Source organism: Neofelis nebulosa, chromosome 4 (assembly GCF_028018385.1).
Source record: "Neofelis nebulosa isolate mNeoNeb1 chromosome 4, mNeoNeb1.pri, whole genome shotgun sequence".
Taxonomy (NCBI): domain Eukaryota; kingdom Metazoa; phylum Chordata; class Mammalia; order Carnivora; family Felidae; genus Neofelis; species Neofelis nebulosa.
The window spans coordinates 41062880-41078248 of NC_080785.1; the positions used below are offsets into that span (position 1 = coordinate 41062880).

Genomic DNA, 15369 nt, shown 5'->3' on the forward strand with positions numbered 1-15369 from the left:
AGGGCTCGATCTCACAAATCATGAAGTCATGACTTGAGCTGAAATCAAGAGTCAGATGCTGGGGCGCCTGGGTGGCTCAGTCGGTTAAGCGTCCGACTTCAGCTCAGGTCACGATCTCGCGGTCTGTGAGTTTGAGCCCCGCGTCGGGCTCTGGGCTGATGGCTCAGAGCCTGGAGCCTGTTTCCGATTCTGTGTCTCCCTCTCTCTCTGCCCCTCCCCCGTTCATGCTGTGTCTCTCTCTGTCTCAAAAATAAATAAACGTTAAAAAAATTAAAAAAAAAAAAAAAAAAAGAGTCAGATGCTTAACCGACTGCGCCACCCCAGCACCCACAAAAATATGATTTTTTTAAATCAGATTATTGTCTTCTTACAGATTAAAAAAAAGATGCAGAGAATGATTTGCTATTCTCAAAATGCTGGAATGTGGGAAAATTAGAATTCAAACTCATGTTTATTGGCACCAATTTCCATAGTCTTTCAGTATAATACATGTATAAAATACATTACCTCTTACAAAATTTACTCATGATTTTCAATTATGAGCACACAGTTAATAGTGTTAAAGTGTTTAGCCAATGATGTTTTGAATCCTAAAATTCATTTGCTTTCAGGACAGAAAGAAAAGCAAAGAGAAAAAATGTATTTTTCTCATTTGAAATAAGGCAATGACTCATCTTTAAATAAGGGCATTTGGGGGGAATTGGTGATGAGAGTACTAACCAAAATAATTCCCCAGAGAGACCATTTCAAATTTCCATTCAATGAAAGATGATAAAAACCTGAATTTCAAGGATAAGTTATCCTTGAATTTACAATTGTTATACTTCTATGTGGTTATACGTTTTGAGAGCTATTTCATTAATGTTGAAAATATACATCAATTGTATAAATATAACTTTAAAGAGTAAATAGAAAGAAATGCCTTTGTGTTGGAAAGTTACATTTGTTTGTAAGAGAAAATAAGAAAGTAAATGCAATGTTTCTCTAATCTTTGATTCATTTCTTATTAAAACAGTAGCTTACAAATCTGAATGTCTGATTTCATAGAAAGTACAATTATTTTGAATCATAAAAGCCTACACAGTGTCTTGATTAAATCAAGATGTTTTCCAGCATAGAACAATGTGCCATTGATTTTTGTCCTTCTAATGTTCTACACTGTCAGAAAACTTAAAAATGACCTTTAATGCTGTAATTAATTTGCCTTTTCATGGCAATTGTGTATTATTTTAGCTCAGAAGTTATATATGCAACGTAAATTTCTATAAGTGATTCATTTAAAAAATCTTATTTTCAAGGCTGAATGAAAGCAGCTATATACATTGAACTATACACTAAAATATTATATGAACAACTGTTTTTTAAAAAAATACTAGTTATCTGAAATATGTGAAAACTTTAAAAAAATGTATAATAAAGAGAAGCATTTTGAATAATTTACACCCATCATATAAATAATGAACATATGGTACTGAATTATTTTTTCACAAGCAAAACATACTTTCATTAGTTTAGCCAACACTAGTACACACAATTTATTACAGAAACCAGATGAATTAGTAAAAGTGAGGCTGTGTTCTGGATATTTTAATTGTTCTGTGGCAAATGGAATTAGTTTGGGGAAATGCCACATTTACTACCATTCTGTTCTGTAAACAGTTCAATGAACAGAGCACCTGACTTAGAAATTCAAGGCATTCATTTATTTGGCAATAAATGTAGTCAAAATGCAATAGTAATTGCTTTTATTTGATACAATCATGTGGAAAATAATAATCAGTAATTAAATAAGAAATTCAGTATTACCTTAACAATGTAATCAGAGTGGTCAAAGTTGACTTTCTAGGTACTTATAATGTTAAACACACTTGATTAATTCTTCCAAAAATAAGGAAACGTAAGTTCTATAACACTACCCCTTTAAAATCACCTCAAAGATGAGCCATTTGGAAATAATAAATAGAAGAGAGAATGAGGAGTCAGGTATGCAAGCTGTGAAGCTTTTTTATTTTTTAATTGGGATTATATTCAAAATTTAGAAGAGAGAGTGAAAACATATTACAGACTCAAACATGTGGCCTATTGCTAGGCATCATTTGTCCCATCTGGGTTCTTTGCCTCCTTTTGTGATTCACTTGTGCTCTAAATCTGATAGACAAAAGAAGCAAAAAAAAAAAAAAAAAAAAAAAAAAAAAGACAGAAGGAGAGGAAAGGAGAGGGGAGGGAAAGGGAGGAGAGGAAGAAGGAAGAGAAAATGAAAGAAAAGGAAAAAGAACAAAAGGAAAGAAATCTACATTTTTTAGAACTAGTCGAACAAAAATTTCCATCCAGGACCTTTTGTATATACTTAGGAGCTTAGAGAAGGGATCTTAAAAAGAAATCTAATAGATATTCATTCTGTGTAAGTCTAACAAGACTTAGCATTAAAAGCAAAATTTATTATCAACCAGAAGTGTACTAAAGTGGCTTCTCTTTGCTCCTTTGTTCTCTCCTCTTCAGGGGTTTTGAAAAGTATGATGCATCCACAATATATGTAGAGTTTGGTGAGGCAATGGGCTTCTGGACCCAGGTCTTCTGATGGGCCTATCCCTACATACAAATGGGAAAGAAACTAGAGATTTCAAAAAGTTGCTCTAGCACAGGCACCAGCAATTGCCATCATATAAACTGCTGCCTTACCCCACTTCAACTTAAATTAATTCCCATAACTTCCCTGACTTCATTTTCACTGGCTTTGAATACAGACAGAATTATATAGCACTTTATGCTCTTTAATACTTTGCTCAATTGGAACTTAGTACCTTTTGTTGCTATATGGTAACATACTGTCTTCTAAAAACATTTTTTAAATAAGCTTCTGTCTCTTGATAAGCTTCTGCCATCCCATCTGCACTCTTCCAGTTTTATGTGGCCTCTGGTTTCAGCACTGTCTCTGGGTCCAGTGTTGTCCGGATTGGTAAAATTCTTTGAGAACAGAGTACTCCATAAAATCACATCCTAAGTGTAAACAGCAGGAATGAGATAGGTGAAGTGAAAATGTGAGCTTTCTGGTTTGTCACTTCTTTCTGCTGTTCCTCTGCCTCCCCCATGGTCTTCCATTTGCTTCCTGGCTTCAGAAGGAAGAATTCCCTAGACATCTTTTTTACCCCTTTTATTTAGGAAAGTTTGTTCTCAGTTGGCTAGTTGCCATTTTGGAAGGTAAGTGACAGATGATTTAATCCTCCGAAGTCTGACTTTTCTTAATTAAAATACTCCCTACCATCACAAATAGTGCAAGTACTAGCTGCATTAGAGCAGTTGATAATCTTGGTACCTAAATATTTAATTTCTGTAATGATTATAATGTAGCCACGAACTCAGAATAGTGACTATTTAGAAGACCAGCTCCTTCTTACAAGCACATGCATCACATCAAGGAAACACCTTCTCTACGTACTTTGAAGGTTAGATTTTCTAATTTTACTTTAACAAACTTTCACCGACTTTCCAGACTTTCACCAATGTGCAATCAAGTATACAGACGTGCAGACCTGCCGGATTTTAAATAGGTATTAGGAATTGGCTGGAAGTCAGTCATGCTTAGGCGTGAACTCCTTAGCTTTAGTTTTATTTTGCATCTCTTAAAATCAGGGGGAGGATGGTCATATTTTCTTCAACTTTGAATTTCACATTCTTTTAAAAGAGAACATGCTGGCTTGCTGGCTTTGAGCATGGTAAATGAAATCCAGAGTAAGTCCATAAGCTACTGTCGTTTAGGAGCCTTAACAGCACAGTGCAGTGCTACATCCCCAAACGTAGCTCATGTATATGCATATGGTAGATGCCAAATACGTATTTGTTAATTGTCAAATGTAATATCAAATGATGATGGCAATGTGGTTGAAAGTAGATTGTTGAGTTAGAATAACTAGGCCTAAAAAACGATTCCAGAATATATAGGATACTTCCTGAGAAGAAGCACTGGTAGGGGATTGATAAGAACTTACCTCATTAACAATTAAATGGCTATGATAAGTTAGAATGATACTAGCACAAGGTCAGACAAACAGAACTGACTAGAAATCTCACCAATAATACACACATTTGGAAAATGGATATATGTAGAGGTGGCATTATACAACAAATTCCATTGGAATTTCCTGGGTGATAGGAGTGTCTTTTGTTCTTATGAGGCAATGGTTGGTGAGGCAATAGTCCTGAATGAGGGCCAGTCACTAAAAGACTAAGCTAGGATTAGAAGCTTAGAACTTTCAGCCCTTTAAAATTTTTAAGGCGTGATTTATGGCCCAGAACATAGTCTATCTTGGTAAATGTCCCATGTGAGCACGGACCAAATGTGTATTCTGCTGTTGTTTGATGAATTCTCAATAGATGTCAATTATATCCAGTTAACTGATGGCACTGTTGAGTTCAACTATGTCCATACTAATTTTCTGCGGCTGGATCTGTCCACTTCTGATGGAGGAGCATTGAAGTCTTCAATTATAATAGTAGATTCATCTACTTCCCTGTGTAGTTCTATCAGTTTTTGTTTCACATATTTTGATGTTCTATTATTAGACATGTATTTATTAAGGATCATCATTTCTTCTTGGAGCACTAACTTCTTTATAATTATGCAATTCCCTCTTTATCACTGATACCTTTCCTTGCTCTGAAGTCTGTTCTGGCTGAAATTACTATAGATGTTCACTCTTTTGATTAGTGTTAGTGTGGTATATCATTCAGCATCCCTTTACTGTTATTATTCAAAGATGTCCTTTTAATAAAATTGAGATTCTTACAGACAATATATACTGGGATCATATTCTTTGATCAGCATGACTATCTCTGTTTTTAATTGGTGCATAGACTATTGATGTTTAAAATGATTATTGATAGAGGTGGATTGATATATACCATATTTGTTACTTTTTTTTCTTCTTGCCCATTTTCTTACTTTTGTCTTCCACAGTTTTTCTGCCTTTTGCAGTTTTAACTGAGCATTTTATATAATTCCATTTTATCTCCTTGTTTAAGAATATCAATTATACTTTTAAAAAACGTTATTTTTTTTTTAAAGACAGACACACAGAGAGAGACCACAAATGGGGAGAGGGGTAGATGGAGAAAAGGAGAGAATCTTTTTTTTAATGTTTATTTATTTGTGTATGTGTGTGTGTTAGTGTGTGTGTGTGTGTGTGTGTGTGTGTGTGTGAGAGAGAGAGAGAGAGAGAGAGAGAGAGAGAGAGAGAGAGAGAGAATGAGCAGGGGAAGGGGCAGAGAGAGAGGGAGACACAGAATCCAAAGCAGGGTCCAGACTCTGGGCTGTCAGCACAAAGACCGATGTGGGGCTTGAACCCACGAACCGTGAGATCATGACCTGAGCTGAAGTTGAACGCTTAACTGACTGAGCCACCCAGGCACTGAGAGAGAGGAGAGGAGAGGAGAGGAGAGGAGAGGAGAGGAGAGGAGAGGAGAGAAGAGGAGAGGAGAGAAAGAGAGACAGAGAAAGAATCTTAAACAGGCTCCACACTCACCACAGAGCCTGACATGGGGCTCAATCCCATGACCCTGGGATCATGACCTGAGTCAAAATCAAGAGTCAGGCACTCAATTGACTGAGCCACCCCTTAAGTGCCCTTTAAAAACAAAAACTTTTTAAAAAGCATCTGAAGTATTTCTTCTTTATGCTGATACTTACCCTTGGGTCTTCTTTCCTTCTGTGTTTTGTGGTCTCTGATTATAAGCATTTCTTTTCTTGACCTTAGTCTGTGGGAATCATAAGGCCCTAAAAGTATGATACTTCAAACAAAAAAGAATTTGTTTGCTTCTGCTGTTGTCCAACAGGTTCTGGTACCTACTTGGGGCTTCTTTAACCCTCCTGGTTAGGCTCCTGCACACTATGATACATCCTCATAACAGCATTTAATCACAGGGTTAGCCTGGGTATTTATTTATACCTTGGACCAACTCAGCTTTCCTGTTACTTATTCTTCACTGCTTCCTGGTAAGGTTTCAACTTACAGCTTGCTCTTTGCTTGCTTGGGCCTCTGAAGATTTCCTTTATTTCTTGAAACTCAGCAGTGTGTTTGTAATGCAAGATTTAGTTGTTTTGCAGGAGAGATCTTCTGAGTGTCTAAACCACTACTCTACCGGTAATGGACGTGTTTGAAACATTTTTTTTAGTTCTGTGAAATTTTAAATGTTAATATTTTCAGTCAAAAGGATTACATGCATCTCACTCAAATATTCTGTAGACTTGGTGAGAATACACTATCATCAGCATTTTAAATTTGCAACTCCTAAATTAGTTCAAATCCCCATGACTGAGAATGTATTATTTAAAATGTGTCATACTGGTGACTTAAGCCATTCTTTAATCACAAAAGTTAAAATAAGAAAAAGAGTAAAACAAGTAGGAGCTACTTAAAAATGACTTTCAACATGTAGCCAGTCTACAAGAAAAAGAAGAAGAAAAAAAAAAAAAAAGAACCGTTACCTCAATCATATACCTATGTCTTTCCAATTAGGTATCATTCCATTATCTACATTTTCTATGTTGGGTATTTAGCACCATAAATATACAACCTTTTTTGCTACAATAATATCTTCTTCAAAAAAACAAGACTTATAAACTTACATGATTTAATATTAGCTTAGCTATTTCTATTCCATTCTATTACACACTTCCAGGATATTAACAGAATTTGCAAACACCAGAGTCTCAGTATCACTATCAATTTGCATTAACATAAAACTCTTCTTCATACTGTCTGTAATTATTTCATGCCTCATAAATCCAACTTGGTCCCTGTGTATTAATTTACCCATAACTCTTCTAAGTCTTGTCACCAAAATCTTGGCATATATCTTTATAGCACATTTAGTTATTTAAATGTGCCTATAATTTTCCAGACTGTTATCCCTCCCTTTTCTAAATTAGTAATAGGTACTTTGCTCATAGCTGGGTAAAACTCACCTTGTCCTGTTTGCTCCACAAAAACTTATCATACAAGGTAGTCAACTTCATCCTGAAATTATGAAATGACTCATCGGATAGCCATATTCTCCTGTTCTTTGCCCTTAGCAAGTTTTCAAATGTCATTTAGAGAAAATTAATTTGTCTCCACAGGACGTTCTAATCAGTGACATTGAGGATATATTTTCAAGCATTTCGTAGCTTTTAAAGTTAGCAGGAAATAAATCCACTGGAGTTATGACACCATTTTCTCCCCTTTATATAAAACCAATGGAAATGAGAAACTGTTCTCCACCATCACAGCACTCTGAGCCTGTTTTCCCTTGGGCAAAACATACTTAGATATAGGACAGAAACTAGGGTGAAACACTATATTTGAGTGTTAAGGAAATTGTTCCTTAGAGGCCAGGAAAGTTAATGTGTCTCATTAAATTATGACCATGGAACAGTACCAGGTTACATAGAAAGTCAGAACTAGAAGAGGCTTAAGAAATCATTTAAAACTACAAAATCACTTTACAGGTAAGAAACTGAGGACCAGGAAAGTTATGTGACTTGGTGAAAGTTACACAACTAATTAATAAGAGATTGAAGATTAGAATTTAGGTTTCTAATTCTTCGATGTAGGTATTAACTCTGTATAACTTTGAGAACATATTAATCCTATTTTACTTTTATTAAACTTGATAATCTTTTAATTAAATAATTAATACCATCTGAACATATTTCAAATGTGGGACACACTTCCATGAGTTTGAGCTCATGAGATATTTCACAGTCCTCACCATCAAGGGACACACAATTCAAGGGAAGAAATAAATATATAAATAATTATAGAGTGCTATATAGCAGGATAATGAGACTAGATGGACAGGAGCCAACTCAGGAAGGTTTCTTATTCCATGTTAAGTAATTCTGGCTTTATTTTTTCTAAAAAAAATTTTTTAATGTTTGTTTTTGAGAGAGAAAAAGAGCATGAGCAGGGGAGGGACAGAGAGGGAGACACAGAATCCAAAGTAGGCTCCAGTTTCTGAGACATCAGCACAGAGCCTGATGCAGGGCTCAAACTCATGAACCATGAGATCATGACTTGAGCTGAAGTCGGCTGCTGAATCCACTGCCCCAAGTAATTCTGGCTTTATCTTAAGAGCCATGAAAACTCATTGAAGGGTTCCAAGCAGACAAGAACTAGAAAAAATTCACTGTTTCAGAAAGCTGTATCTATGCCAAAATTTTAGACAGTGGTTGGGGGTGAAGAACAAGAGACTAGCCAGTAGGCTATTGTATTATTAATACATAAATGCAAAGAATAATAAGGCTAACCTACAGTCATTTGTAATGAATATGAAGAAGAAAGAAGAGTTTGATAATTTTTTAAGTAGATAAAACTGATAAAAGGTCGAGACTTGGGCAACTAGTATATGTAGTGATAATGGATACTCTGGGAGGAATACATTTGTATTAGTCAGATGCTTAACTGAGCCACCCAGGTGAATCCTCCACTTAGAAGGAGAATTTGTATTAGAATGCTAAACTGGTTTTGTTTATGTTTTGTTTATTTTTTTACAGTTGTTGAACCTGAGGTATCTGTTGGATATTCAGATGAATGTTAGGTATGTAGTAAAACAGAACCTAAAAAAGATTTGGTCTAATGAGAGAGATTTATGTACATAATAAGTGGAAATTGAACTTATGGATATGGATAAATTTTTATAGGTTTAAGTAGAATTAAAGAAAAGTTGAACAAGGGTTCGTGGAATACCAGTATTAAAGAAGAGGGTAAAGAAAGGAAAAAAAAAAAAACAGAGTGGCTAGAGAAGTTGAGGAAAAAAAAGTAAAAAGAAATGTCATGAGATACCATGATGGAGAGAACTTCAAAATGGCAAAAGTGCCCCAAAAGGTCACATCCTGCAGAGATGTTACATGAGATAAGAATTCCTATGCTCATCTTGGGTTAGTCACACAAATGTCTTTGGTGACCTAAAAAATAATAATTAATCTGTTAAATGGTAAGAGAAAAGCCATATCAAAAAGTTGAGGTATTAGTGAATCAGAGTTATAAATGTGGAAAAATGCATGAACCTATTCCTTCAGAAGCTTCTCTCCAAAGGAAAGGAAAGGAAATTAGAAAACCCTACAATAGAAGGTACATGGAAAATACACAATAATGAGAGAAAGAAGTTGAGAAATTCTATTATAATATTAAAGTAAAACACTCACCAAGGGGCACCTGGGTGGCTCAGTCAGTTGAGTGTCCAACTTGGCTTAGGTCATGAGTTCGTGAGTTTGAGCCCTGCATCAGGCTCCATGCTGACAGCTGAGAGCCTGAAGCCGGCTTTGGATTCTGTGTCACCCTCTCCCTCTGCCCCTCCCCTGCTCGCGCTCTGTCTCTCTCCCTCTCTCAAAAATAAATAAATGTTAAAAAAAAAAACAAACACTCACCAAACATTCAAGGTAGAAGACATTTGAGGCTAATTGCAACCTGTTCACACACATGGTTAAGTCCAAGAGAAAAAGTTATTTACATAAGTAATCACTGTCAAGCAGTAAAGGATCTAGTACCAAAACTGACGTCTCCACAACAAAACATGGTATTGCTGTGGGTACTACTCAGTTCAACAACTGGTAATTTTTTTTATAATAAACTTCTATTACTGAGGCAACACCAGTATTTCTAATCAAGTATGGAAGGAGAATTTCTTTTAATGTTTATTTATTTATTTTGGGGGGAGGTGTGAGGGGGGGAGGGGCAGAGAGAGGGAGAGAGAATCCCAAGCAGGCTCTGCATATCAGCGCAGAGCCCACCGCAGGGTTTGAACTCAAGAACTATGAGATCACGACCTGAGCTGAAACCAAGAGTCAGATGCTTAACTGAGCCACCCAGGTGAATTCTCCACTTAGATGGAGAATTTGAATAGATGTGTTCATTACCACTGGTAAACACAGATCTATCTGGAAATGATTGTTCCTGCCAATTCAGAGTACAAATCAGGAACCGTGCAGAATATTATATGAAGTTATTCTGAGGAAGAGAAGGAATAGATATTCTAAATCTCTTTAAACTGATTTTAAGCAACCTTAACTCTAATAATGTTATTGTTTTTTTCTAGTTTCTGTCTTTTACATTTCTATCACTGTTTAACCACTTGCTATGCTAAACATTCTGTCTTTCAAAGAGATTTCCACAGATTAATGACTTCATTCATCTAATACTTGTTTTCTCTTTAAAGATGCTCCTACACTTTACTAGTTCTCCTAAGATAAGCTCTAAAAGTTAAAAAAGCACCAGGCATTTGAAAGCATAGATTTTCCTTTAAATTATGTTGTTTTTAAAAGCAGTTTTACTACACAGTTGTACCTAAATATGACAGCTTAATTACACTTTATCTGTACTACATCCTAAAACATTTGAGATACCATAAAATGGTAATACCTCTATTTAACAGAAAAGCTTGATATGCATGCTTTGAGAACCAACATGGTGGGATGTGTTTCCTTCAGTGCTGAGCCTCAGCACCTCACTCCCATCCCAGAACTAAGTGCAGTTGAATGAAAAATGTCAAAAGTTTCCTCCCCAAAAGTAAAAATATATGCATCAGAATATGGGAAATCTTAGCTAGTGCATGTTGCAATAAATTTACAGAATGTGGGGGATTTTAGCTAGTTCTTGTGGTGAATTATTTATCACCAGTATGAACATTTGCCTCAGTTTTCCCAGGACAGCCTCAGTTATTTTGAACAGTTATCCTTGTGTCTGGCCTGGTTAGCACCTCCGTTCATTTTAAAAAATATCCATGTTTTGACAGCTGTTTATGTAGTGATCATATTCATTAGCTATACTTTCAGTTTACTGATTAGGTACATTCTTTCTTCCTACACTTTCTTAAATCTTGGCTAATGTTGTAAAAGTTGAAAATACAATTGGTCCTAGAACAACATGGGATTAGGGGCAATGATTAGGGGCAATTAGGAGCCATGCAGTCAAAAATTCACATATAATTTTTGACTCCCTCAAAACTTAACTACTAGTAGCCTACTGCTGACTAGAAGCCTTAAAGATAACATGAGCATCCAATTAACACATACTTGGTATGTTGTATGTATTATATACTGTATTCTTAGAATGAAGGAAGCTTGAAAAAAAAGTCTTGTTAAGAAAATCATCAACAAAATACACATACAGTAGGACACTGTAAAACATCTGCATGTAAGTGGACCCACTTAGTCCAAACTCCTTTTGTTCAAGACTCAACTGTAACTAGCAGGGAGTAGAATCAAACAAATTTAGTCTAAAATGTATAGGAAAAGGGTAGGTATACACAAAATGAAGTGAATATTAGAATAACTGTTTGAATTAGTCAGAAAATATATATTTTTGTTTTACCTGAATAGCTCAGGAAAGTGTTTTGATGAAATTTTAAGAATTATAGAAACGAAGTTTCTCTAAGTCATATAGTCATTAGAAAAAAGTAAACTAGAAGATACAGACAAGAGCAATTATGGTAATTTTAGAAGTTGGAATGTTCTTCTCAAGACATTTTGAGAGAAAGGAATATATATTTTGGAAAGGGAAAGCTAATTGTTTCCCTGTGAACATTCTAAAATGATTCTGTAAGCTGATCAATAAGCTGAGGCAACTTATTTTATAAACATAAATTTATTAATTCTATAATTATGGATTTATTTGATTAAGAGTAAAGTTGTTTTTAAAAATAACCCACATTGCTAATCTACAACTAACAACTTTTAATTCTATGATAACAGGAACCTTTAATAACAGTTCATGTGTTCTTTGAATTTGTTTACTCTCTTTCTACTAAAAATTCATATTGCTGGATTCAGAGGAATATAGCTCATGCTTTCAACCTCAACAGCTTCTGAAATTATGGTAAGTATAAATTGACAAGAAAGTTTAGTTTCTATTTACCAAATAACCTGGGAGTGAAATAAAAAGCAGCAACAATAACTTTAGTAAAGCAACCATATAAATCCTGTGCTTTTGATCAGGAAACACAATTTTAACTTAAGAATCTGCCCTTCCCTTTGTAATATCCTCTCTAGGGGAAAGATAACTAACCTTAAATAAATAGCAGCCAGCCTATAAGGCCACTGTGAAGAAATAGCTAAAAATTATTACTTAGCTTACTGCAAAAATAATATTCAATTATATTTTTAAATATTTTTAATGTTTATTATTATTGAGAGAGAGAGAGAGAGAGAAAGTGTGTGTGTGTGTGTGTGTGTGTGTGAGAGAGAGAGAGAGAGAGAGAGAGAGAGAGAATGAGTGGGAGGGGCAGAGAGAGAAAGGGACAGAGGATCCAAAGCAGGATCCTGGCTGACAGCTGTGAGCCAGATGTGGGACTCTAACCCACAAGCCTCGTGAGATCATGACCTGAGCTGAAGTCTGATGCTCAACTGACTGGGCCACCCAGGTGCCCTGAAATTCAGCTACATTTAAGATACATTTTTTACTTTATTTTCCAAAATGACAACATATTATAATATGTAAGAGAAAGGCATTGCATGGATATAAAATGCCACCTTCATGTGGCTTACATTCCATTGAAGATATGTTATATGCTATGGGGAGGAGCTCAGGGGAAACAATAATCAAATATGTAGAATAGGCTAGATAAGGAATGATGAGAACATTAAATTAATGATTGTTCACAGTGACTGAATATGTCACTAATTACAAAAGATCCATCAGTAAGTCACAGAAAATTATTGACTTTCTTCAGTAAGTCCAAAATTAGAAACCACTGGTTGGAAAATAATAAGAAAAATCAAATAAGTATGTAAGACAAGAAAAGCAGCCAATTCCAAATACTTTTATTTTAATGGGTAACTTTTACTTTTTACCACTTCACTGATACAAAATATTTTAAAACTCATGCAACTGAATAAGCTTTTTAATAAATGAGGAACGTGAGGCAAAAAGAAAGCTTAAGTAGTAAAAATTTATAATTAAGTAACAGGTGTCTACTAAGGTTTGTGGTTTGAAGTTGTTCAGGCTATTACTGGGTTCATGCTCCTTTGAGGAAAACAAATTACAGTATCTCTCTGATGAAAATTTTCCAATATTGCTTTCTACTCTTCTGTGCCTACTCTCTACCACAATGACCTATTCTCTCTCCCTCCAAAAAATCCAATAACCAAGAACAGAAAACTTTCTAGACAGGATGCAGCCACCTTGAGGTTTTGCTAACTAGAAAGTCCTAGACCACATCACAGCTAGACTGTCTCCGAATCTCTAGAGCAGGCTCAGCAACCAGCATTATTAAATCCAGGATTAAGTTCCTCAAATGATATGAGTCACATTTTTAACTATTGCTCCTTAAAATAAGAAACTCATGGGGCTGCCAGGGTAGGTGAAAGATCTCAAGATAGCTGGGCAAAAACTTGCTCTAAAAGTCATTGACTGGGTAGCTTTTGGGGAGACCATAACCGGAAACCAAAAGGCCATTGCTAACTCCCTGAAATCCTGGAATGAGACCCTCACCTCCATCTAGGTTGGCTACTCTCCCCTAGAATCCACCTGCTAGAAGCCCTTTACTGGGCTGACTACAAGGTCAATGTGGTGAAGTCTGGCTTGGTAGATGACTTTGAGAAGTTTAATGCCCAGAGGTAAATATACTGTCCAGGTAGATGCTGAAGAAAAAGAAGATATGAAAAGATGTGCTGAGTTTTTGTCTCCCTCAAAGGCTAGGAATGAGTAATATGAAAAAGAGCTGGAGAAGATGAAGAACATAATTCCATGTGAGCAGATGAGCATTGAGGACCTGAATAAAGTCTTCCCGGAAACCAAATTAGACAAAAAAAAAAAAAAAGTATCCCTACTGACCTCACAAGCCAATTGAAAAATTTATAAACCTGAGTTGGGGAGAAAGCTCTGGTCCTTGTATTATAAAGTCTGGACACAATAAATAAACAAACAAAGAAACAAACAAACAGAAACTCACTGTCATGAGAATTAAATAACTAGATTTGACAGGACATATCATTGACTCATTGACCACTGTATCAAAGATATAGAAGAAATGAATATTTTTTTAAAAACTCCGTAGCTAAACTTCTTTTTATTCTCAATCTTTACTGGCCAATCTTCTAAAAGTCTTCAGTTCTTAACCATGTAAAAATTATATTTTTCTGGGGAACCTGTGTGACTCAGCAGACTAAGTGTCTGAGTCCGGCTCAGGTCATGATCTCATGTTCTTTGTGAGTTCAAGCCTCACATCGGGCTCTCTGCTCTCAGCACAGAGCCTGCTTCAGATCCTCTGTCCTCACCTCTCTCTGACCCTTCCCCACTTGCACGTGCATGCACTTTGTCTCTCTAAAGTGAAGGAACATTTTTCCTTAAGGATGAAGAATATAAAATCATCAATGCAGAAAAGAAGTCTGTTTTAATCCCCAATTGGATTTTAATGATAGCCCACTGCCTCCCTATTTATTAATGGTATACCTTTCTCATACGGAATTCCTGATGTCTGACATAAAAGAATCATGACCTTTTTGGTCCTGATTTACATAAGGACCTCTCAATGTTCTGCCAGCTACTGCAAGCCCTGCACACATGTGATCCCTTGTGGTCATCCCACTTTCCATGACAGACCCTCTAGTTGCATACCAGGTATCCATTTACCTCTTCTTTCAGAAAAGAATCCTAACATTTGTTCAGGAGCGATCTTTAGCCAAGATAAATTTCTTAGCCTCCCACTAGGTATGTCCACGTTACTAATTTCTTACATACTACTGGTATATGAGTGGGGATGCTGAGAATGCGGACTCCCCTGAGATATCCCCCTTGAGGTATCTGACATGTTCTCTTTCCATCTTTATCCTTTATGCTGCTCAGGACATAACTATGTTGCCTAGAGCATCAGAAGCTACATTGGGCCATAGAAAAACCTCAGAAATGGAAGCCATACACTAAACATGAAGAATATTAAACTCAGGAGTAGGACAGGCCCCCAATAACACTGTTGAATCACCATGCTAGTCATGGACAATCTGCATCCAGCATGAGCAGAGGAGAGGGGCAGAGGGTGAAAGAGAGAGAATCCCAAGTTGGCTTCACACTTAGTGTGGAGACTAACCCGGGACTCGATCCTATGATCCTGGGATCATGACCTGGGCAGAAATCAAGAGACAGATACTCAACTTACTGAGCCAAACTCTGTCTTAAATTATGCCCAGAAGGAACCTTTTAAAGGGTTCATTCCATCATATGTTGCTCAATATAAAGGAAGAAAATGTGTCCAAGTGTGACTTTTGGCTAAGATAATAACAAAGAAGCATTTTAACATGTGTTATAGGTATGATGTCTTCTTAAAGAAGAATAATTTTAGAGGTCCATCATGATTAAAATGTGGCCAGTTTTTCTAGTTGGTTTGAATTGTAATTATAGT

At 36.0% G+C, this 15369-nt stretch overlaps 1 pseudogene; it reads left to right on the forward strand.

Annotated features, from left to right (window-relative positions):
* Positions 1-13891, forward strand: part of LOC131508540 (ATP synthase subunit d, mitochondrial-like) — a 37041-nt pseudogene extending 23150 nt beyond the window's left edge.
* The last annotated feature ends 1478 nt before the right edge of the window (positions 13892-15369 follow it).